This window comes from Myxocyprinus asiaticus, chromosome 42 (assembly GCF_019703515.2).
Source record: "Myxocyprinus asiaticus isolate MX2 ecotype Aquarium Trade chromosome 42, UBuf_Myxa_2, whole genome shotgun sequence".
Taxonomy (NCBI): domain Eukaryota; kingdom Metazoa; phylum Chordata; class Actinopteri; order Cypriniformes; family Catostomidae; genus Myxocyprinus; species Myxocyprinus asiaticus.
The window spans coordinates 29,017,148-29,040,763 of NC_059385.1; the positions used below are offsets into that span (position 1 = coordinate 29,017,148).

The window sequence follows — 23,616 nt, forward strand, 5'->3', positions numbered from 1 at the left end:
ACACGTGCCACTTAGCGCATAGAGGCGTATCGAGGACAGTGCTGTTTGCTTAAAGAATGACATCCATCCCAGCGGGGCACGGCATTTATGTAAGCTACCGCTGTCATATTGTCCGATCGAATCAGAATGTGGTGATTTTCTACCTTGGAATGCAAAGTCTTCAAGGCTAAGAGACAGCTAGTTTTTCCAGATGACTGAAGTGCTAGGTGCCAAATGCTGGGCGCCCGCCACACAGTATGCCTCAACCTGCGCTGAACGCATCCATGATTACCACCCTTTGCCAGAAGACCTAACCCAGAATGATGCTGTTAAAAGGTTGGAGCTATCCAAGGTGCTAGACCAGCCAGACAGCGGCGAGTTATGCCAATGCGCATGAGCCCCTGGCGCCAGGCGTGCCACCAGGTCTTATGTAAAAGACCTAACAGTGTGATGCTGGATGCTTTTTGCCCAGTTTGACATTGCCATTTGTATAGCCTAGGCCTCAGAGTAGTAAACTCCCATGCTCGCACAACAGAGCCTCTGTTCGGGCTAATAATAGCCCATCATAGAGGTAGTTCAAAATGTGCAAGCCGCTCAGCTTCAATGGAGCAAGTGCTGCATCGATACTCTTCGAGAGTGTGGAGAGCCAAGGAAAGGACTCTGAATTAATAAGCTGTTCCTTCGAATGTGAATTTTAAAGCAGCCTGAGATGAGGTGCAACTCGTAAATGAAAGTACGTGTGCCTCTTTTAGATCTATTGACGCAAATGGGCGGATGCGGTTTAAGAAACATTTTTGAGATACTTTTTTTGAATGTGACCTTTGTGAGCACACGATTCAAGCATCTCTGATCTAAAATGGGGTGAAGCCCACGTCTTACTCCGGAACGGAAGATATCGACTGGAGGGTCCGGAGACACATGCCCTCGCAGTGAGGGCAGTCTGTCTCTATGTGAACCACTTTGGCGTTGGCACAGCCCAGGCAGCGAACGCAGCTCTCATGTTCATCTGACAGCTGAATGTGCTGCTCGCATGTGGAACACTTGTGGAACAACATCTTGAAATAGAGGCAGAGAGACTCTTTGCCGGAACATTGCAGGGGAGGGGTGAGTCTTTTCACTGCATGTGCTGAGTGGTACAGGCGATGAGTCATCCTGTCTGCATCTGCAGAGAAGTCCCATCCACTGAAGGGTGTCCATCGATGGCGAAGAGAGGGCTGTTCAAAACGAGATGATTGTTGTAGTCTAGACAAAACTTTGTTGGTCTTGAAGGAAGAAAATTCTGAAGAAATGGTGTTTGCACACCTGCTTATATAGGCCAACTGCGTGCCTAAAGGGGCGGGGCTCAAACACTATTACCAATCTCAGGATTAGCGTTATTGTACAGGGCTTCAATTAAGTCATCAGAGAAGAACTTCCCCAAAAGCGTTTACCGCAATGTAGAGTGAACTGAATCGAAAAGGAACCCTGATGATAATACCATGTTTTTGGTTAGTTATAACATGGTAATATTAGAAGTACCTTTGAGTACCATGGAAAAACCACAGGATATCAATAAGGTAATCATTCAGTAGTATGTTACATATCAAATTACCACATTACATTCCTGAAATTTTAATTGTAAAATATTTCATGTTCAGTTATGGGCTGTATGTTTATGAAACAATAAATTAATAATAAATTGTCATTAACTTATATTTCTGGTTCTAGGTTCAGATCGTCTCCCACTTTTCCAAAGCAAAGCAGCCAGAGGTGTTTGGTAAGAACTTTAACTCAACTGATTTACTACCAATTAGTGTTTTTTGCTTAGTCTTATTAGTTACTTAATTAGTTAATTAGTTACTACTGCTTACTATTAAGGTAATATATTTGAACATACACCTAACACTAAATATTAAACTTTTAAATTAGACAAACATTTTCTGTGTAAAGTTAGTCAATTTTACAACTTTGGTGCCATGACGATGTAATGCAGACAAACTCTAAAACCCTAAAACGACTGTATAAATGACGATTTAAACAACTTTACAGCTCAAATAAAAAATTAGTTTTAACAGAATAAAAATGTAGGTGCTTTTATCAAATTATAAGCTTCACATTTCTGCCTTCAACCAGTTTTAAAGCAGTTAATTTTGCCGATGATGATATAAACATTGGATTTTTCTTTGGTGGACTATAAAAAGGCCGATAAAAAATCCTGGGAACCTAGAAAGTACGTCATAGAAGTTGTGTCCCAAACCGCACACTTCTGCACTATTCTATGTAATTTTGTCTTGTAAGTAGTGAGAGTAGTAGCCTATGTTAAAACTGGAAAATACAACAAAAAGAAGTGAACTAGAAGTAACCGGATGATGTGTGGAATGTTGGACACTTCATGCAATCAGTGCTCACAGCTTGCCGTATGTAGCGGAAGAGTTGTATTTACCTGGCTGTGTTTCTGGTTTGAATGAATGTAGCAACTACAGAAACTTCAGTGAAGACAGCACCTTACAAATGTAAGTTAAATGCTTTACCATCACCCCACTCTGTGTGAATATGTACATTATTTGAGATACACGTGTTGAACTGAGGTTGGCTAATGCGCTAAAGCTAGCGACAACACATCACATGTTTGAAACTTCATTTCCGTCAGCTGTTAAATGGTGAATGCTTCAGTTTAGTAAAAAATAGTTAAGTGTTCCATTTGGGATTGCATTATGCTGCATTCATGTCATGTCAGAATAAATGTAATTAAGAGATGGAAATTCTGAGGTTCTACTCAGAGTCGGTCACATCCTGGGAACTCGGAAGTTATTTGTTTCTCTGACAACACTTAAAGCCAAAAAGGCTTTGTTGTTGATAACAGCAAAATATTTATCACTAGATCAATTCATTTATTCACCTTGATATGTTGTTGCAAAATGCTTTTGAACAAAGAAAATGCTCCAGGTAAGGATGGAATAATAAGATAGAATATCAAACAGAAATATGTATTCACTACTTTTTACTGTTGAGGCCGCTGCCATATTGTTTCTTTTCACATGATGTTATGACTGTCAAGTCAGAGCTTTCATAGAATTCCGAGATTACAACTTGTAATCACGAGCTCAAAAAGACGTGACTGCTTTTTACAAGTCAGAATCTCGTAATTATGGTAATTCTGACATGACATGATGAACGCACCATTACACCTTGAAAATTCATACACTAAATTGCTAAGTGCTTAGTGTATATTGTAAGTGCATAGTGAATAGTGCATCATTTTTGGACACAGCTAGAGACTTAGGGGTGGGATCTTTTGACTTGGACCGGTAACAAGCAACCTCCTAGCAACCACCCAGAACACCCTAGCAACTGCATAAACATTCAGAACACATTCGACCTTCTGTTACCAATTTTCCTTTGAGATCAGTCTGCTTTATCAAGGGTGCAGTGGTTCATGAATCACCCCTTGTGGGGTTCGAACCAACAACCTTTCAGTTACCACCAGTGTTGGGTAAATTATTCAAAGTACTGGTAATCCACTAAAACTAAATCTAATTACTTCTCTAAAATTGTAATCTGTTTATTTTTCTGATTACTTCATCGAAAAAGTAACCACATTACTAATTACTTTTACTTTCTAAAACACTTCCCATTGTCGCACACTCTTCAGCTGTCACAGAAACCAAACAGATGTGAATATCAACATGAATTCATATTTTAAATGTATTATACATACAAACAATTATTTTAGAAATAAGTGTAACCCAAGTAATGTACTTAAAAGTAATTACCTTAATTGAAAGTTAGTAACTGTAATTAACTGTTACACTACTTTTTGACTAAAAGTAATTAGAGTACAGTAACTAATTACTTCTTTATCAGGTTACAGCCAACACTGCTACCTCATTTTGTACCACTATATTAAACCACTAGGTTTCACCACTATATTTTAAAGTTGAAGTGCTTTTTCTTAAAACAGTTTGAGTTTCCAGAGCTCATTAGCACAGATTTCTGTAGATTTGAGAGACACTGAGAGACACTTTGCTCACTTATTCTGGCTCGCAACCCCTCTGAAGCAGTGCTAATAAACTATTTCCCTGTGTTTAATTGTGCCGCGTGTAGAAATTGATTGTGCTGCTGGAACGGGGACACCTCTGGAGACTGTTAGAGGAGAGGAAAGAATTAAATGATTTTATGTTCTTGATCATGGCAATGGTGAAAAACCATTACAGGAGTCAACTCAAGGCCTTTGCCGGCATTAATTGTCCCCTGATGAGGTGGAGTGTAACTTATGTCAGTGGATTATGTGGATTATTTTAGGTCATGTCTGTTGCACAATCTGTGCAGGAAGAGTTACATTACAAAATTGTAAGTATTTGTTCAAATTCCTAACTCTAAAGTATGAGAAATAGTAATAATAATGCCTACACTGGGAAACACCACTAATGAGATGAATTACACTTGTATTTGATGTATATTTCATTACTTTACACTAAGTTTTGTTTGCTTCTTTGTGACTTTGATGAGGAGGAGGGCGTGGCCAGGCCGTGAGGACACACGCCTGGTGCTGAATCGTCCTAATCAGCCGGGAGGGGGATAAAGATGGGCTGGAGATGCCAGTTGAAGAGAGAGAGCAAGAGAGGGAGACAGAGAGAGAGAGAGACAGACAGACAGACAGACAGACAGACAAACAAACAAACAAACAGACAGACAAACACACGTATCTGTGTGTGTGCATCTATGTTTCATTGTACTGTTTAAATCTGAGTTTGATATTCTGTTGATTGTTCACTCAGGTTCCCGCTTCCTCCTTGGTAGGGAAGGCAGAGTCTGCCACAGTGACCATATCATGTTGTCAACACTTGGTGGTGCTGTAATCAAGAAAGTGATTGAGGTTTTTCAAATCCATTTGTAAAAATCATTCAGCAATTTTTTACGTGCATGGTGATTTGCACATAGACAAAACCCATCCAAATGTCTAATGAAAGAGGAAGATACACTATCAGATTGTATAGGACCCCAGTTTCCATGATCCCTAGCTATCTTCAACATATTTGGACCACTGTTTTTTTGAAGGAGGAAGAGAACTTAATACTACTAATAATAAAATAATAAATAAAAAAAAAATTAATAAAAAAAAAAAACAGAACCTGTGTGTGCAGCCATCCAATTAGTGTTGTAGAAGTGGAGGGTACAAACACACAGACCCTGCCAACTGACGCACATCTCTAATGCTCTGGGATCTGACATTGTTTTCAAAGTAGTAAGAATAGCGCTCGAGGCACAAACAAGTCAAGGATGCTTAATAGAGAGAACTGGATGCCCCACATAAAGCCTAAAAGAGGAGCCACAGGAAAGTTTGCAGGCACAGCTTCTGGGTTTCGTTCAGAGCCAAGCGTGGACTGAACTATGCTTTGCATTTATTTATAACTCTGCCAGAGTGATTGTTAAGGGGGAGGTATGATGTGTCTACTGTATGTTTTATGATGAATGCAGCTTAGACCTGCTTGGAGATTACTCCTAGATATGCAGACAGACAGACAGACAGGCAGGCAGGCAGACAGACAGACAGATAGATAGATCACAAGACAGACAGGGAAACAGACATATACAATAAATAGACGAGACAGACAGATAGATACAATAGATAGATAGATAGATCACCAGACAGATTAACAGACAGACAGACAGATAGATAGATAGATAGATAGATCACAAGACAGACAGACGGATGATGGATGGATGGATGGATGGATGGATGGATGGATAGATAGATCACAAGACAGGCAGACAGACAGACAGACAGACATTTAGACAGACAGTCAGTCAGTTAGTTGGTTAGTGTTGGGAATCATAAGGAATTTTACAATTCCGGTTTCAGTTTCTCTTAACGATTCTGGTTCCTTAATGGCTCCAGTAACGATTTCAATAATTCTTTTAGTACCTTTTTTTTTTTTTAAATAATTATTTTGAAATGAGAAATGCAATTCTTATTGCATTTAATACCCTCTGCTGTCTGTTACCAAATAATGAGATAATTTCAGATTTCTACAGAGCAGATATAACCAATCAGAAATACACTTAATACAGTTATTGTAAAAGGTGTGTTTGCAGACTTTTTAGAGACATAAATACAATCCAATAATATATCCTAACTATATTTTAAATTAAATCTAAACCAACAAGAAATGTGATGGCATATTTAATTAATTAATTTATTATTTGATAAAATTCCACTTATTACAACAAAACTTATGTATCTTTAACTATACATTGACATATGAACAGCCAGTTAGTAACTGCCCTGCTTGATTTAATAGAGACACAGGTCATCATAAAAAAAAAAAAAAAAAAAAGTTACAGTTCCAGAAACAGTTTAGACTGTGTCATGTAGCCTAATGTTGTACTTAAGGCTTGCGAGACTTCAACAGTTCTTATTTAATTTCCAGTTGGACATTCATAACTTGTGCATCTGTATAATATTACTTGTATACTGGACTATACATTTTCGCGCTGTAGATTTAAAAGAACCGGCTCTTTTGAATAATTCTTTTGGGAATCGAACTAAGAAATCAGCCAAGACCTCAGAAATAAAATTGTGGACCTCTTTAATGATTCCGTATAAACTTCTAACAAAAGTGGAGCCAGTTCTGTAGCATAAGATCTAAAAGATTGCCTGTAGGCAAGGCCTTAATTACCTCGCCAAGCTCCTCCAAGGTTATCTCAGAATCAAGAGAATTTCTTTGCTCAGTCGTCAGTTTAGGGAGATCTAATGGTTCCACAAAGTTTCTAATATCTTCATCAGTAGATGAAGACGTGGAACTATAGAGATCAAGATATAATTCTTTAAAAGCATTATTAATATCAATGGCCGAGGTAAATATTTCACCACCAGCAGATTTCACTGAGGGAATGGACAAACGATGTCTTTGAGAGTACAAAGCTACAATAAACATTTAAAAACTGTCCAAATGTATGGGGATATTGAATGTCTCATAATTTATTTTTTAATTAATTATTACCTTATCAGTTCCAAGTATCCAGAGACCCCAATTATTGAACTACAGTAATTACATTCACCAAAAAAATAAAAAAATAAAAAGAAATGCTAAGACCTAAACATAAAAGAGTCCTCTTTTTACTTTCTGCAGTCAAAGCAAATGCTATTTGTTTTTTTTCTCTTCCAAATAAATGTTTTCAATGTTTATTGTGCACATCTACCTCTTTCTTGCATGGCAAGCTCGTAAATTCACCCCTTCATGACGCTTTCTGCAACGTTTGTCATGTGGAGGGCAAAGTGCCACTTGACGCTGGTGTTGAATGGAGCATTGACGCCTCGACTGAACTCATGTGAAATGTGCTTTACAATGACGAAAGGACATTATTCAAACTCAAAATTATTATTATTAGGCTATTATTTTTGTCTTTTCTGATAAAAGTCAAGCTCAGCAGTTTAAATGCTGTAGGAAAATGATACAGTAGATCTTATAATGGTTAATCATTCTACTGAAGTCAGTTGATTTTACATGCAAATTGTAATAAAGGAGAAGGTAAGGTATTATTGATACTCATTATTATTAGGCTGTTATTGTTTACTTTTTGGATGAAAAATCAGCTCATGCAGTTTCCCAGACAGAATGGAAATTATAAATATGCTTTGTTCTTATTATGCTTAAATACTATAAAGTCTCTTGGCAGATTTCTGTCATGATTATCTCAAAATGATTCAATGACTCACTCATTTGCACTTGAGACACTCATTTGTCGTCACCTATTGGCATTTCCAGAAGTGGTCACTAAACTAGTCAATGAAACTGAACAAATTTGTGAAACAGAGGCAAGCCACAACAAAGTACCCTTTATTTTTGCAGCCAATTCTGCACAAATGTGCAGCTTATTTTCTATACTTGAATCATTAAAATAGCTTAAGTTGGTCCTTTTAGCTTATTCTTTAAGAAAATAACCCCGGAAAACATATCCGTGGATCAGTGATTGTCTCAACTTTTTCGACCCTCATGAGTTTGCATCCCTGTGAGTTATAAACTTTAGACAATGATGAGAGTTGGACCACTACAAAAAATAAATAAACAAATAAATAAAAAAAATCACACTGGGTTGGTAGCATGGTGATTCAGCCTTTACACCTCAGGATGTAGTATGCGGAAAACACGGAATCTTGTCGTAAAAATGGTATTAGCAATACAACACAGAATATATTGTGGAATATGACATATTTGGACAAAAATTAAGGTTTGAATGTACAGTTTATCAAATACAAATTGTGATATGTCCTAGTGTGATAAACTAAAAAAGTCTCAGATTTAATTGAATAAATAAATAATCTGCAAGTGATGCGCGCTTCAAAGTGAATTTGTAGAGTCGACCGCTCATACACAGAAACCACCTCATCATGATCATCACGCGTGCTCTTGTGTGTGTGTGAGATGACAGACAGAGAGCACTCTGAAGTGCACAGCACATACAGTCTATGTATTTATTTAATCACAGCTTTATGGGGATTAATAATCGTACTGGGTCATGGAGCAAACTGCTTATCTGGAGGTGAGAAACTACCGTCAAAAACGGCAAAATAAAAGCTTGATTTAAATGGTGTTTTTGCTTAAATATTTCACTTGTTGGGTGCATAAAATGTCTTGGAAATTTGAGCCTTGAAAAGAGTGGGAACACTGATATCGTGTCTGTCGTGTGTGTGTGTGTGTGTGTGTGTGTGTGTGTGTGTGTGTGTGTGTGAATATGTGGCTTTGTTTGGGTTTTTCATTGCCACATGCTCTTCTGTCTTGAATGATAACCCGCCCTCTCGTTTGCCTTGTTATCAGTTCATTAGTTGCACCTGCCTTCCTTATTACACTCCTTGTTTTCTCCCCTGTTTAAGCTCCCCTCGTGTTCAGTCCTGTGCCAGATTGTTTTGTAAAGTTTTTGTGTATTCTAATCTTGTCTCCAGTTGGTTCCTGAACTTCGGTCAGTCTTGACTTTGTTTATCTATTAGTTTGTTTTTACCCTGTTTTGTTCCCTTCCCTCATGAGAGTTTTGTTTGTATTTTGTTTATTTATAATAAAGCCTGTTGAAATTGCCTCTACATTTGGGTCCTCCCTCAAACTGCCTAACATGTCATGGTAATATGTTAGTGTTAAGTCACCTTTCACTGCATCTTTTTGTCTACACAATGACCATGAATGGTGACTAACATACAGTAGTAACATGTCCTATGGGATTTAAAACAACATGGGGGTGAGTAACTGATGACTGAATTTTCATTTTTAGATAAACTAACACTTTAAGATGCGTAACTCCATCTTAAAAAAGAAAAAAAAAAGAAAGAAACCTGCATGGAGCACTCTATCTGGGCAATGTATAGCAACTTAAAAACACATCTGCAATGTTGCTTGAAGAAAGTTTTCCTATTGAACTGACTGAGTCATAGGGAGAAGATTGCATAGAATGAATAAAGAAATCAGGAACACTTTTCGATTGGGTGCTGTCCCAGTCTTCCTCATCAGCATTAACTGGATCAGTTGAGAAATGCTCTTCATTCAGGTTGTCTTATTGCTGATCAATGTCGGGCAGAGCCAAGCGCTGGTCTGGCCTCAATGGACACATTAATTCCCCTGCAAGAGAATAATGAAGAACTTCAAAGTGTTCCTGGGATATGAATGCAGAAATGTAAAATGTTTGTGCCAAAAGATAGTCAACTTATGTGTGTGAGAGAGTTCCTGAGACCCAATGGTTTAACGTACTATAGATTTGGTTTAATGAAGGGATTCTGCTTAGATGGGCCATATCTCAGGCTGTTTTTTCCTGAAGTGCACTTATGTTAGTCAGAGTTTCTTGCACCATAAAACAGTTGCAGTTTAGTTTTACATGACCATTTTCCACCCTCTCTGTGACCTTTGAGAATTAGCAGTTTTTGTTACTGTTGCTTTAAGACTTGTAAATTATAGGGTTGTCAGTCAATTAAAATTTGTAATCAAATTAATTACATGATGTGCTGATTAAATAAAAGTAATCGCAAATAATCACACACTGTTTATCAATATTTGACGAAATAGGCCCTCAAATAAAGGTAATTCAATATAGTATAATATTTTTTTATTTAATATAATAATAAAATAATTTATTTACAGTACATCCGGAAAGTATTCACAGCGTTTCACTTTTTCCACATTTTGTTATGTTACAGCCTTATTCCAAAATGGATTAAATTCATTATTTTTGACAAAATTCTACAAACAATACCCCATAATGACAACGTGAAAGAAGTTTATTTGAAATCTGCAAATTTATTAGAAATAAAAAACAAACAAAAAAAATCACATGTACATAAGTATTTACAGCCTTTGCCATGACACTCAAAATTGAGCTCAGGTGCATCCTGTTTCCACTGATCATCCTTGAGATGTTTCTGCAACTTGATTGGAGTCCACCTGTGGTAAATTCAGCTGATTGGACATGATTTGGAAAGGCACACACCTGTCTATATAAGGTCCCGCAGTTAACAGTGCATGTCAGAGCACAAACCAAGCCATGAAATCCAAGGAATTGTCTGTAGACCTCCAAGACAGGATTGTATCGAGGCACAGATCTGGGGAAGGGTACAGAAAAATTTCTGCAGCATTGAAGGTCCGAATGAGCACAGTGGCCTCCATCATCCGTAAATGGAAGAAGTTTGGAACCACCAGGTCTCTTCCTAGAGCTTGCCGCCTGACCAAACTGAGTGATCGGAGGAGAAGGGCCTTAGTCAGGGAGGTGACCAAGAACCCGATGGTCACTCTGACAGAGCTCCAGCATTTCTCTGTGGAGAGAGGAGAACCTTCCAGAAGAACAACCATCTCTGCAGCACTCCACCAATCAGGCCTGTATGGTAGAGTGGCCAGACGGAAGCCACTCCTCAGTAAAAGGCACATGACATCCCGCCTGGAGTTTGCCAAAAGGCACCTGAAGGACTCTCAGACCATGAGAAACAAAATTCTCTTGTCTGATGAAACAAAGATTGAACTCTTTGGCCTGAATGGCAAGCGTCATGTCTGGAGGAAACCAGGCACCGCTCATCACCTGGCCAATACCATCCCTACAGTGAAGCATGGTGGTGGCAGCATCATGCTGTGGGGATGTTTTTCAGCGGTAGGAATTGGGAGACTAGTCAGGATCGAGGGAAAGATGAATGCAGCAATGTACAGAGACATCCTTGATGAAAACCTGCTCCAGAGTGCTCTGGACCTCAGACTGGGGTGAAGGTTCATCTTCCAACAGGACAACGACCCTAAGCACACTCTGTGAATGTCCTTGAGTGGCCCAGCCAGAGCCCAGACTTGAACCCGATTGAACATCTCTGGAAGGATCTGAAAATGGCTGTGCACCGACGCTTCCCATCCAACCTGATGGAGCTTGAGAGGTCCTGCAAAGAAGAATGGGAGAAACTGCCCAAAAATAGGTGTGCCAAGCTTGTAGCATCATACTCAAAAAGACTTGAGGCTGTAATTGGTGCCAAAGGTGCTTCAACAAAGTAAAATAATGAATTTAATCCATTTTGCAATAAGGCTGTAACATAACAAAATGTGGAAAAAGTGAAGTGCTGTGAATACTTTCTGGATGCACTGTATGAGAGGTGGGCCACTTCTATTAAAATGAATGGGAGAAATTGGAACGCCCAACCAATGAGCTCAATGAACGCCAAGAACCAATCATATTTAGATACATCGCCTGTCAATCAACTCAAGAACGTGCATTAGCTAAACAAGCCGGGAAAATTGCGCTTTTTAGCATAATATTAGGTAAAGAAGCACAATTTATGATACCTGTGTTGTTTGATTTTACTGCTGATTTGAAATATGTTTAAACATTAGCTTGGCAAGCAGTTTTTGAGATTTCGATTTCCCATTCAAGTAGATAGGCACTGCACTGTCATGACTGGAAATAGCCTCCCAGGAGTATTCCAAAGATGGTTGACAGTGGACCAAATTGTTAGAAAGACTTTGAATATATATTATAATAATTCAGATAACACTAATAAATTATATAATTGTGGCCAATGAGTATAGAAAAAGTGGCTTAAATAGTTTGTTTTTAATTTCCATTTCATTGTACATAAGTCTACAATTGACCTACAGTCCACAGCAATCCATTTTACATCCGTTTTCACATTGCGTTTCACTGCTTTCCTGTGTCTCTAGTCAAAAATGCTGCATTTTAATGATGCTGTGTCAAGTTAAATGCTGTTTGAAACTTTAAAAAATACATTTCGAGACCCCTGCATTCGGAGTTGTGCGCTGTCCTGCTTTCTTCGAACAGCTATCGGTTTGTTGCCTTACAGCTGGGCTACAACTGCGCTGACTACCCCCTGCTGCCTGCGAGTCACAAAAACACGAAGCATGAATTGCTGAATTGTTACAATTCCTAATTATGGAATTTACGCATTGTCTGAGGGCATGATTAATTGCGTAAATTTTTTAAAAACATGTTAATTTGTGTATAATTAAATGACAATTTTTTTTACAACTAGTAAGCTCTTACCAGGGGCGGCACAGTGGCTCAGTGGTTAGCACTGCCGCCTCACAGCAAGAAGGTCCTGGCTCAACTGGGCCTTTCTGTGTGGAGTTTGCATGTTCTCCCTGTGTTCATGTGGGTTTCCTCTGGGTGCTCCGGTTTCCCCCACAAGTCCAAAAACATGCAGGTTAAGTGAATTGGAGACTCTAAATTGCCCAGTAGGTGTGAGTGAGAGTCCCCCAGCCACTGGGTGTTACATCAGGAAGGGCATCTGGCATAAAACCTGTGCCAAGTTAAATATGCAGATCACGGATGGTCCACTGTGGTGACACCTAACGTAAGCAGCCGAAAGAAGAAGTAAGCTCATAACAGGGCCCCTTTTTTAGGGGGAGCCTTCAAGGCTAGCAAAACAAGTGTAATGCTGTGGGATCCCAACAAGAAGACAAGTAGGAAGTAAAATAGGACTGGGTGTCCAGATCACCTCATGATACAATATGTAATGAAATACATATGCCATGATTTTATGTATCGAGATTCATCAAAATAAAATTGAGTTTTGATTTTGCTGCTGCACTTAACTTGTGTCTGCGAGAGAGTGAATCATGTGGGTTCGGTTTTATTTGCTCTCATGACTTACCTAAAATAACCTCCTTTGACCGCACTGAGAAAAGCTGGTCTCAGAGTTTTGTCTCACTTTATTACATGAATTGCAGCCTGTTCCAGATCTTCAACATTTTTTACATTAAATAATCCTTTTGAATTGAACCATGTGTGGAGTTTTATTATGGAGAGAATTATGTGGATTTTGCAACAGGTAGGATTAATTTTATGGCTCTACTCATTCATTTATATGGCATCCCCTAATGTGATTTAAAACTGTCACAAGATTCTGAAAGTGGTTCATTGACAACACTATTATATGATTTGCTTAGAAGACTCACATGATTGAAGTTGACTGTTACGCTTTCTCCAATGGTAGCGTGTCCAGATGCTTCGTGCCAGGTTTCACATCAATGACGTCAGCCATCATTTGTTGTTGTGTTTCTTGTCATTTACGTAAAACCTGGTGCGGTGCATCTTTACGGCCCCAGTGCAATAACCAATAGTGTCATAAAAAGCAAAAGCGAGCTGAAAAACCCAATTGCTGAAGCAACCACGTCATTTTGTGGCACCATATTGTGGTGACGTTGCGAAAAAGCAGCAGAAACAAACTCCATCTGCTGAGGTCATATGACAACAAATAAACAGAAACAGACACATGCACACACACCCAATGATTAAAGCATTATTTTAGGGTGAAGCAAAGTTCAGTCCACTCAGAGAAACATCTACTAGGACACTTTTGCAGTTCTTGCAGTTTGTCCCACTAGAGAGTATTGGTTACCAGCTCTTCCAGATAAACCTGGTTATCCCCTTTCTGTTCAACACATCAAAGCATGTGTTTGGCCTCATCTTGGCGATTTACAGACCCTGAAGATGGGTGACTTTAGTCGAGTCAATATTTATCAAGTGAAGTAGTCAAGGGCAGATCCTGCTCAAATCCTTTTATATCGCCCTTGAGGGAGGTGCCAGGAAGACTTAACTCCTTCAACAGGATGCTTTCTCTTAAAGAGTATTGTGTGCTCTGATCTCCTCGTGTAAAAAACAGAGTGTATGTTTTGTCTGCACCTGTGTGCTTGCAGCATGTTTGGGGCTGTTTCTGTACGCATGTATACAGTATGATGTGGCTTGTTATGTCTGGGTTCCTTGGCAGATTGTAACATTTCTTTGACAATGCTTACACCTAGTATTAAAGGGATAGTTCACCCAAGAATGAAATTGCTTTCATCATTAAATTACTCTCATGTCATTGCAAACCTGTACGACTTTCTTTCCCACTTGGAACATAAAAGGAGGCATGTTAGGAACTGAAAGCCTTTGTAACCATTCACTTTCACTGTACGGAAAAAACTGTAATTTCCTAAGATTCTGCCTAAATCTCCTTTTGAGTTCTACTTAACATAGTCAACATTTTTGGTTCATTTCGGACATGCCAAAATAAATGTCTTGCAATTCAGTAAATTTTTCATTCACTTAAAAGAGCCGGCTTGTAAGAGTTATTCGTTGGAAAGGTAGTGCTGTGCATTTTGAGGGTTGATTCAAAATAAATCATAAGAGTCGTGTTCAGGTATCAGAGTACACTGGTCACACTGTATGTTTAAATTAAATTAAAGATTAAGATTAAAATTAATCGGCTCATGAGAGTCATTCATTCTGGAATCAGACTATACTGGTCACGCTGTATGTTTCGTGCTGTAGATTCGAATGAATTGGCTCATGAGAGTCATTCATTCTGGAATCGAACTACACTGGTCACGCTGTATGTTTCACGCTGTAGATTCAAATGAATCGGCTCATAAGAGTCATTCATTCAGGAATTGGCTACACTGGTCGCTCTGTATGTTTCGTGCTGTAGATTAAAAAGAACAGGCTCATAAGAGTCATTTCTTCAGGAATCGGACTACACTGGTCACGCTGTATGTTTCACGCTGTAGATTAAAATGAATCATCTCATAAGAGTGATTTGTTCAGGAATCAGACTACACTGTATGTTTTGAGTTGTAGATTCGAATTAATTGGCTCATGAGAGTCATTCGTTCTGGAATCGGACTACACTACTCGAACTGTAAGTTTCGCGCTGTAGATTCAAATGAATTGGCTCATAAGAGTAATTTGTTCAAGAATCGGACTACACTGGTCGTACTGCATGTTTTGCACTGTAGATTCGAATTAATTGGCTTTTGAGCGTCATTCGTTCAGGAATCGGACTACACTGGTCGTGCTGTGTGTTTCACGCTTTAGATTCAAATAAATTAGTTCATAAGATTCATTCATTCATGAATCGGACTAAACTGGTCACGCAGTATGTTTTGTGCTGTAGATTCAGAAGAACAGGCTCATAAGAGTCATTCCTTCAGGAATCGGACTACACTGGTCATGATGTATGTTTCGTGCTGTAGAGTCGAATGAATTGGCTCGTAAGAGTCATTCATTCAGGAATCAAGCTACACTCATCACACTGTATGTTTTGCATTGTAGATTCAAATGAATTGGCTCATAAGAGTCATTGACTCAGGAATCAGACTAGCACTGGTTGTGCTGTGTGTTTCACACTGTATCTTAAAATGAATCGTCTCAATGAATTTGCGTCATTCAGTTGAAATGTGTCTACGGGAGAAAACAACAGACCAGATATTGTACTAGATTTTATCTGTCAAAATGTTGGAAGGCATTTTGAATTATTCATCAGTGTTTTTAAAACTGGGTTAATGTTGGAAAATTTTCAGTTAATGCAAACTTTGCTGGCTGCATGTTCAGGTTTTTTTTTCTGTACACTTGTATACAGTATAATGTGGTTTCTTCTGTCTTGGATCCTTGACAAGTCATAAAGTCTTTTTCTCTTGTGTTACAGATCTTTGAGAATAAAGGCGCTATGATGGGCTGTTCAAACCCTCATACGTCAGCATGCTGTTTCTTCATTGATGTCCCTTTTTCTGCTTTCTCCTACTAATTAGCGTTTGCCCCTAACTGCCTCCTGATTCGGAGAGACCTGGAATGTATTTATTTAATTTTTTACCAATTACGATGTTCTCGCTGCAGTCTCTGACCATCTGGACTGCTCTTTTAAAAGCAGGAATAGGTCTTTAACGGTCACCTCATCATCGAGACTGCTGACGAGACACCGCTAAGGCAAGCAGAAGCGTAACAACCTCATAAACTCCAATTAGAGAACTACAGAGATGTTCCAAGAAAAGACGCAAACAAAACCATCATCCCACTAGTAAATCAATCTCGCTTTCGAGGTTTTAGAGTCAGGATTCTGGGGTCTTTTGTAAAAGGAGGTTGCTGGGTTGGCAACAGGGTGGGAAATGTCACTGCTTTTTTCAGTTCATAGTGTTCGGAGTAAATGATGTGTTTTAACAACTTCTTTATGTTGCTGCTCTGACTCATAGCAGTAAGGAGCTTCTATTTCCTTATGTTTGCCTGTTCAGACTGTCTGTCTCACCCTTGTTTCCTCTGCACAAAGGCAGCTTGTCACTGTCACTGTCATGCCGTGACAGCGCAGCAAGCCGAACTCGCCTGCCTGGTCGCACACTGAGCGCCCTCTCACAGAATTGATTTAGTGCTGTTGACTTGTGGTTGTGTTTTCCTCTAGGGGGCAGTAGAGGACCTTGAGTTAGGTTGATATAAAGCTCTTTGTAATGGAGCTGCTACAAACCACTCATATTTCCCTCTAAATACCTCTCTATAATAAACCACACATGAAGAATGCAAAGTTAATAGTCATGCCATAGATTTATTGTTTTCCACCTTTCATTTTTCATAGTCTCAACACACCTGAACCAACCTAATATTGTTGGTTAGAGAAAGAGAGCTATTCAACAGTTGAAAGCAAAAAGTTAAATTAAATTGATAAAAAAAAAAAAAAAAAAAAAAAAAAAAATGCTGTATTTATATCATCTAAGGAAAAGAAAGGCAAAACCCTAAAATAATACCCACTTATTTATTTACTTATAGTTGTCTCTGCAAATTAAACTGAGATGAGAGAAAATATTTTAACTTCAAACAAATTAAACAATTTAGCTTTAAGATATTTTATACCCAGTCAGTATTTTCCCTTTATAAACATTAATAGACCCTTTACCACCCATTATCCTGTTTCCCTGGCAACTGCTCATCCATGCATCATATTATCAGGATGACAGCGCATTCGCCCTGCATCCCAGTATGTGCTGGACACAACATCAGTCATCAACCCCAAACGTAAATCAACCTCACAGCACATACGGGCTCAGGATTCTGAACACAGCCCACATAGAATCAACTGTAAGCTACTCTTAAGTTTCTCATATGATTTTATCAATAAGGCAGAGCTAAATATGAGTAAATAAATCTTGCTTGCTGTATGTGTGTGGCTCTGTGGAGAGATCAGAGCTGTGTGTGGTTTAGGTCTCTGATCGCCAGGAGACAAGCTTTACCCAGCTTGCCCTGTGAGAGATGGATAAGTCATGTGTATCTGACTACCCACCTAGAGAGAGAGAGAAAGAGAGAGTACTCGTGATACGGCAGGACCTCTGTGATGATCTGTCATTCTGTGTCCCACACTTTCTCATATCATCATTTCTTCCATGGCACAAAAAGGGAGACATTTTGAAGAATATACTTCTAAAGCTTCCAACTACTCATTATGTAAAGTAGTTAAACTACAGTCAAGCTACTCTTTTGAAAAAGTAGTTACACTACAACCTACTAACAGAAATAGCTAACTACATTTAAGCTATCTAAAGAAAAAAATATTTTTGATAATCTACAATCAGATAATATTATTTAATCCTGCTATCAGTTCTCAAGAATATCATCGTATATCTATAGTATATATATATATATATATAATTATATATACATAATTAGGGGGCCAAAGTTGCTTTCAAGGCAAGTCTGTCCACTTGGCGGACATCTTTGGAATGCTCCCAGGCAGCTATTTTCTATGAAAACAAGCTGCAGAAAAGTACAGCTCCTATTTACTTTAATGGGAAAAGACCAAAACCTCCAGAACAGCAGGTCAGGATTAAAATCAAAGATAATATAAAAAATCAGCAGTTAATCTAACAACAATGCTATCATAAATTGTGCTTCTTTAGCTCAGATCACGCTAAAAAATGTGAGGTTGGTTCAGATAATGAGCATGCACATTCTCGAGTTGACTGACTGGCGATGTCTGTATATGAAAGGTGATTGACTCGTTTACCTGTAAGGCGGGACTTCCTTTCTTTCTACATCCGCCATATTATGTGTTCCAATTTCCTCCATTAATTTTAATACAAGTGGTCTGCCTTGGGCTAAATAGTCTTGGCAGGGCTCAAATTAATCAGTGAATCATTTATGCGTCCAGTTCATTTTCATGAATATGTGAACATTTTCATGTCCCAGCTTAATATGTAGAGACAACTTTAAATAAGCCATTGGTAGGTTGATTCTGCCGAAAAGTGTAAACACTGTGGTTTTGTGGCTCATCCAGTGGTGTGAGTTTGGGGTGGGACTATCTGTTTACCCAACCAATGGAAGACGGGGAAGGGGGCGACTCTCCATTGGAAATGAATGATCTCTGATCTAACATCTGTCCTTTGTCAGATGCAGTAAATAAGCGCTTAAGAGTTCCAATTTCACTCAAAATTCTAAATGTGTAGTTACTGCGTTTTGCGTTTAAACTTTGTCACAGAGCCAATGATCACCATCAAATCACCAACTCTCATTAAAGACTTCCAGTGTGTTTGTCACTGCACATTGGAGTCAGTGTTAACAACCTTAAATGTGGTGTTTAGATACAGTGAATCAACATGTTATTCAGCCTGAGGTGACTGCTACTTAAAAAAATAAAAAATACCTTAGAGTATCCTCGTTTTCATAATTGCTTTCACACCGGTCAAATGAAGGCCTTTAGTTATGCGTATTTAATCACGGCACTATTCCCCCTGAGCTTGACGCAACCTTTTGAGGCTATGAAAGTTCACACAGGTAAGCACTTTGCATGGAGAGCTATTGAAAAAGAGGCTGGTGTGCTTATGCATTAAACATTAAGTCCCTGTAGATGGCAAAAAATGAAAAATGCTTATCTAAACGAGTCCAATTTCACGAGAATTCCATTTTAATATCTAAAATGAAATATGAGTCCTTTGCGGCTGCGAAGTCATAAAGCCCATCTTATTCACACCCTCTCTCTGGTTTTAAAGATAATTCCTTGTGAAGGAAATTTGCCAGGTCTTACAACATGCCAAATGTGTGATTGGTAGACAGGAGTACAGAGGGTGCACCGGTAGAGGCAACTCTTTAGTATATTAACCACTGATATGAATGTCTGCAGTGATAAAGGAAGCGTTTGGAGCGAGGGGGCAATGAAGGGATAGATGAACAGAGCAATGGAGGAGAGGGAAATAATCACACAGTCTTCATGAACCCTTGGAGGCCACATCTATGAACCTACAGTATGTGAAAAATGGCCGCACCAGACAGTGGTCCATTATTAATAGTGGTCTACTGCAAATCAGTGATGTGATTTTTGGCCCTCACTTAAGCACTTTTCTCTTTATTTTGCATATTCTGTCTTGAATATTTTCTGCTCATCTCTGTAGATATCTGTCATTTAGAGAGTGTAAATCTGGTGGGAAACACCAAGTCCACAGTGGGTTGTCACAGGATATTTCAGTATTAAACCACTCAGTAAACATTTGGCCATTACATAAATGAGCAACTTTGTTCTATGACAACTCATAATATTTAATATATATGGCTTTACTCGTACAAAAAGGTATGTATTTTATTCACATAGAGAAAAATAAAAAATTCAACAAACAGAATTTCAAATCGAAACAATATATGCAACAAATTTTAGTTTGACTCCTATCCAGTACTTTATTTTAAGAAAGGAAATGTCTGTAAACAAATGTGGTTACTCATTTCACATTTATTTATGCAATACAAATGACTGATGCATGTCAATAATCTATAATTCACTTCCCTTCTTTTTCTCCAAACACAACATTTTCTTTCTTCTGTGGTACACAAAAGTTATTTACCTATTAAAATCATGGTTAGGTTTAGGCATTAAACTTAAGAAATACGTAAAAATGCTTGTTCAAATCATGATTGGGTTTAGGGTTTGGGTAAGACTTAATGATTAGGTTTAGGTTTGTGTTAGGGGAAAAAACTTAATGATATTTTCCTATCTTGTACTATTAATTTGATTAAGTTTGGGTCTGGGGTTAAACTTAGAAAAAAAACAAACCCTCAGGAAAAATCATAATAGTATTGTATACTGGTTTGTTTATTTATCTCTATGAAAGTAAAAGTCCTACTTTTTTATTTTTTTATTTACAAGTGTGGTAGGGTGAGCAAGCCACAAGTGTGGTAGGGTGTGGCGTCAAGCCTCGGAGAGGCATTTATTAGAAAAAAGAATAAACATAACATTTTCATAAAAGGAGAAAATAAAGTGTCCAGGGGGAATGGTGTTCAAAATAAAGGGGGAATCTGGCATCCTCACGGTGAGACGGGGCTCCATGAAGGGCGGGGAAGTGTCTGTGGAATGGCCCAGGCATGAGCAGGGTCCGACGGCCGCACGCGCTCCCCTCCTGGATCTGTGGAGGGTGGGGCAGTGTTGTCGTTAGCGGCCTGTCTTCCCAGGCCCGTGGCAGGTGCGAGGGGAAGGCTGCCTGTTCACTAGCCCGTCGGCCGCGACACATGCTGTTCTCCCCCGGTGACACATCTAATGCCTCCTACACACTACATGACTTTCAAATTACACGAGGAATCGGCGACAGGGGTGAACACATTACAAAACATTTCACTATTGACGAATCCCCGATGACTCTGCCTGGACTCAAATTACATTTCACAACAGAGTATACGCAAGAAGTGATACGAGAAACGAAAATAAATGCATGATCATATGTTATGCATTTCAGAATATGATGTGTATGTTTTTAATCGCCTAAAGGCATCATATATTTCATTGGTAACAATATGAAAAAGTACCTCCTACTGAAAAATCTACCTATTTGCTTACCTGACTGTCCAAGAGAATAGGCAATTTCTCTCCAACTCTTCTCTTTCTCCACCAGGTTGTGGTACAGTTCAGAGGAAACATCAAATAGGCACTGGTGCTCCTGCCAATGTTCCACTAATTTTTCCTCCATTTCTTTGGTCCAATGAGACTTTTTTGATACCACAGCCATGCTAGTTGATGTTCTGTTGCAAGTACATCAGGACTCCCACTGAAACTTCCCGTGCCCCGTTTCTTGCTCTCTCATTGGCTGTAGGTCAACGCTGCAGTTGTATTCAGTCAAAACACATTTCACATTGCACGATTTGGAATCACAGACAGGTCCAGATATTTAACATGCTAGATATCTTGCTGACATTGGCGACGCGTCGGCGCTTCTCTCACATCGCGTCTTTGATAATTCATACATCGTGTTCGTCGCTCACGGGAGCGAGCTCTGATTTGCCTATGATTTCGGGCTTTTGTCGGCGATCTCCACAAAACTGTCGGCGAGTGAAAATCGGGCCTAAAATCGTGTAGTGTAAACTCATTACTCGCGCCAGGGGTCTGAGAAGCGGGTCCAGCAACGCATCTAACTTAGCCGATCCCTCCTCACTCTGATCACGGGCCTGCGAGGATGCCAGTGTGTGCACACATGGAGAATAGAAGCCGGCTTCTCGAGAAGAGGTGCGCTCTACGTTTTATTGGCAGCGAAGATGAGGATAAACCCACAATCATGTGTGCCTCATTTCCCCGCTGCCCAAACGAGGCTTACTAACTATGCACCTCTTCTCTCTCCTGCCCACTCCTGTCATGAGCCTGGCTTAAGGATGGCCCTCAGAGGCGGAGTGACGATGACGAGAGGGAGGGGTGGGTCATTCCACCATACAAGCCATCTCATACATTTTCTCACGATTTCACCATCTTGTGCTATTAAAGTAATAGTTTACCCAAATTAAAATTCTCTCATCACTTTCCACTTATCACATTCTTCTTCTTGTGTTTTTGGTGATTCACATTATTCATACATATCGCCCCCTAATGGGCAGGGAGAGGAATTTCAAGCAAAAAAAAAAAAGTTAAATATTGATCTGTTTCTCACCCACACCTATCATATCACTTTTGAAAATATGTATTATAAAACACTGGAGTTGTATGGATTACCTTTATTATGCCTTTGTGCTTTTTGGAGCGTCAAAATTTTGGCACCCATTCACTTGCATTGTATGGACCTACAAAGCTGAAATATTTTTCTAAAAATCATAATTTGTGTTCTGCAGAAGAAAGAAAGTCATACACACCTCGGATTACATGAGGGTGAATAAATGATGAGAGAATTTTCATTTTGGGGTGAACTATTCCTTTCATATTACTACTTTTGGGGTTAAGGGTTAAACTTAAAAAAATCATAATAACATTGTTTGTTTGTTCATTTATTTTTCTCTAAGGGAGTCAAATTTGCACATTTTTGAATGAGCCATCTCGTACAATTTCCAGTCTAATTTCATAGTGAAATCGAAAAGAGTAGGTTGACTTTTCTTTAGCAAAAATCAGTATATGCTAATTTAGTAATAAATTATCATTTTCCACCCTGTCTCTGGCCCTTTTTATGAAACGCTTGGTTTTGTCCTCAGCGTCTCCTTTAAACTTCAACATAAAAGCCCACTGTTCTGATTGGCTAACATCGTGCAGCCCCTCAAATACAGCGATATTTTAAACTCTATCAGAAGAGAATAAACAAGTTCTTCACAACATTATAAAACTACATTTCAGGGTTTACACATAATGAACATCCAACACAATATATTAAACTGTTCACTCAAGCACATCAGCACCATAAACTATCAAAAAAACATGACATATGAAATATTCATGAATTAAACTGTTTACTCACAGTTTTGCGTACAAGTCCAAGTGTTTTTAACTGCCCCATTCTTCAATAACAGTTCCTTTGCAAAGATTGAATCATATTATGACTGGTTCACAAGCAGTCTACGCTGATATTAGCTGCACTTACACAGCATGGTGAAACATAACGCACACAAAAAGATGCACTGAGGCGCAGATTGCCAGAAATGCATCCAAACGGTCAAAGATGTCCAGCTAGTGCTTGTTTGCATACACCAACATTTAAAAATAGTACAAATGGGTGCAAGAACAGCAAGCAGAGCAGCTGAATGTAGCCGAACGGAGTCTACATTACTGAGTTGTAACTTGACACCGCATCTTTTAAAAGTGGAGCGATAAACATGACAACGACCAAAGACATCTGTGTAATGCATGTTAAAAATGGTTCAGATGGGTCTTCTTTGGTGTTCAGGAATAGTTGGTAATGCCAGGCCTGTCGCTCTGTTTACAATACGATCTGAGTGGCAGTGGGCGGGGCCAAGGGTGCGATGACGCATGTTGTGGGGCGTTTAAATACAACTGAGCAATGACTCGTAACATCACGAACACACAGTTTTCAAAACGAGACATTTCAGAAAGGTGGGAACTATACAAGCTCTTTTTAGACTGGGGAGGAAGTTTTGAGTTCTGAAATTTACAGCATGTTTTTATAGTAGTTACCTCTTTTATATGTCTAAATATCAAAGAAAATT

General features: G+C 38.9%; 1 pseudogene; it reads left to right on the plus strand.

Moving 5' to 3' along the window:
* Nucleotides 1-1,508: 1,508 nt before the first annotated feature.
* LOC127432692 (galactose-1-phosphate uridylyltransferase-like) overlaps nucleotides 1,509-23,616 on the plus strand; it is a 180,031-nt pseudogene continuing 157,923 nt past the window's right edge.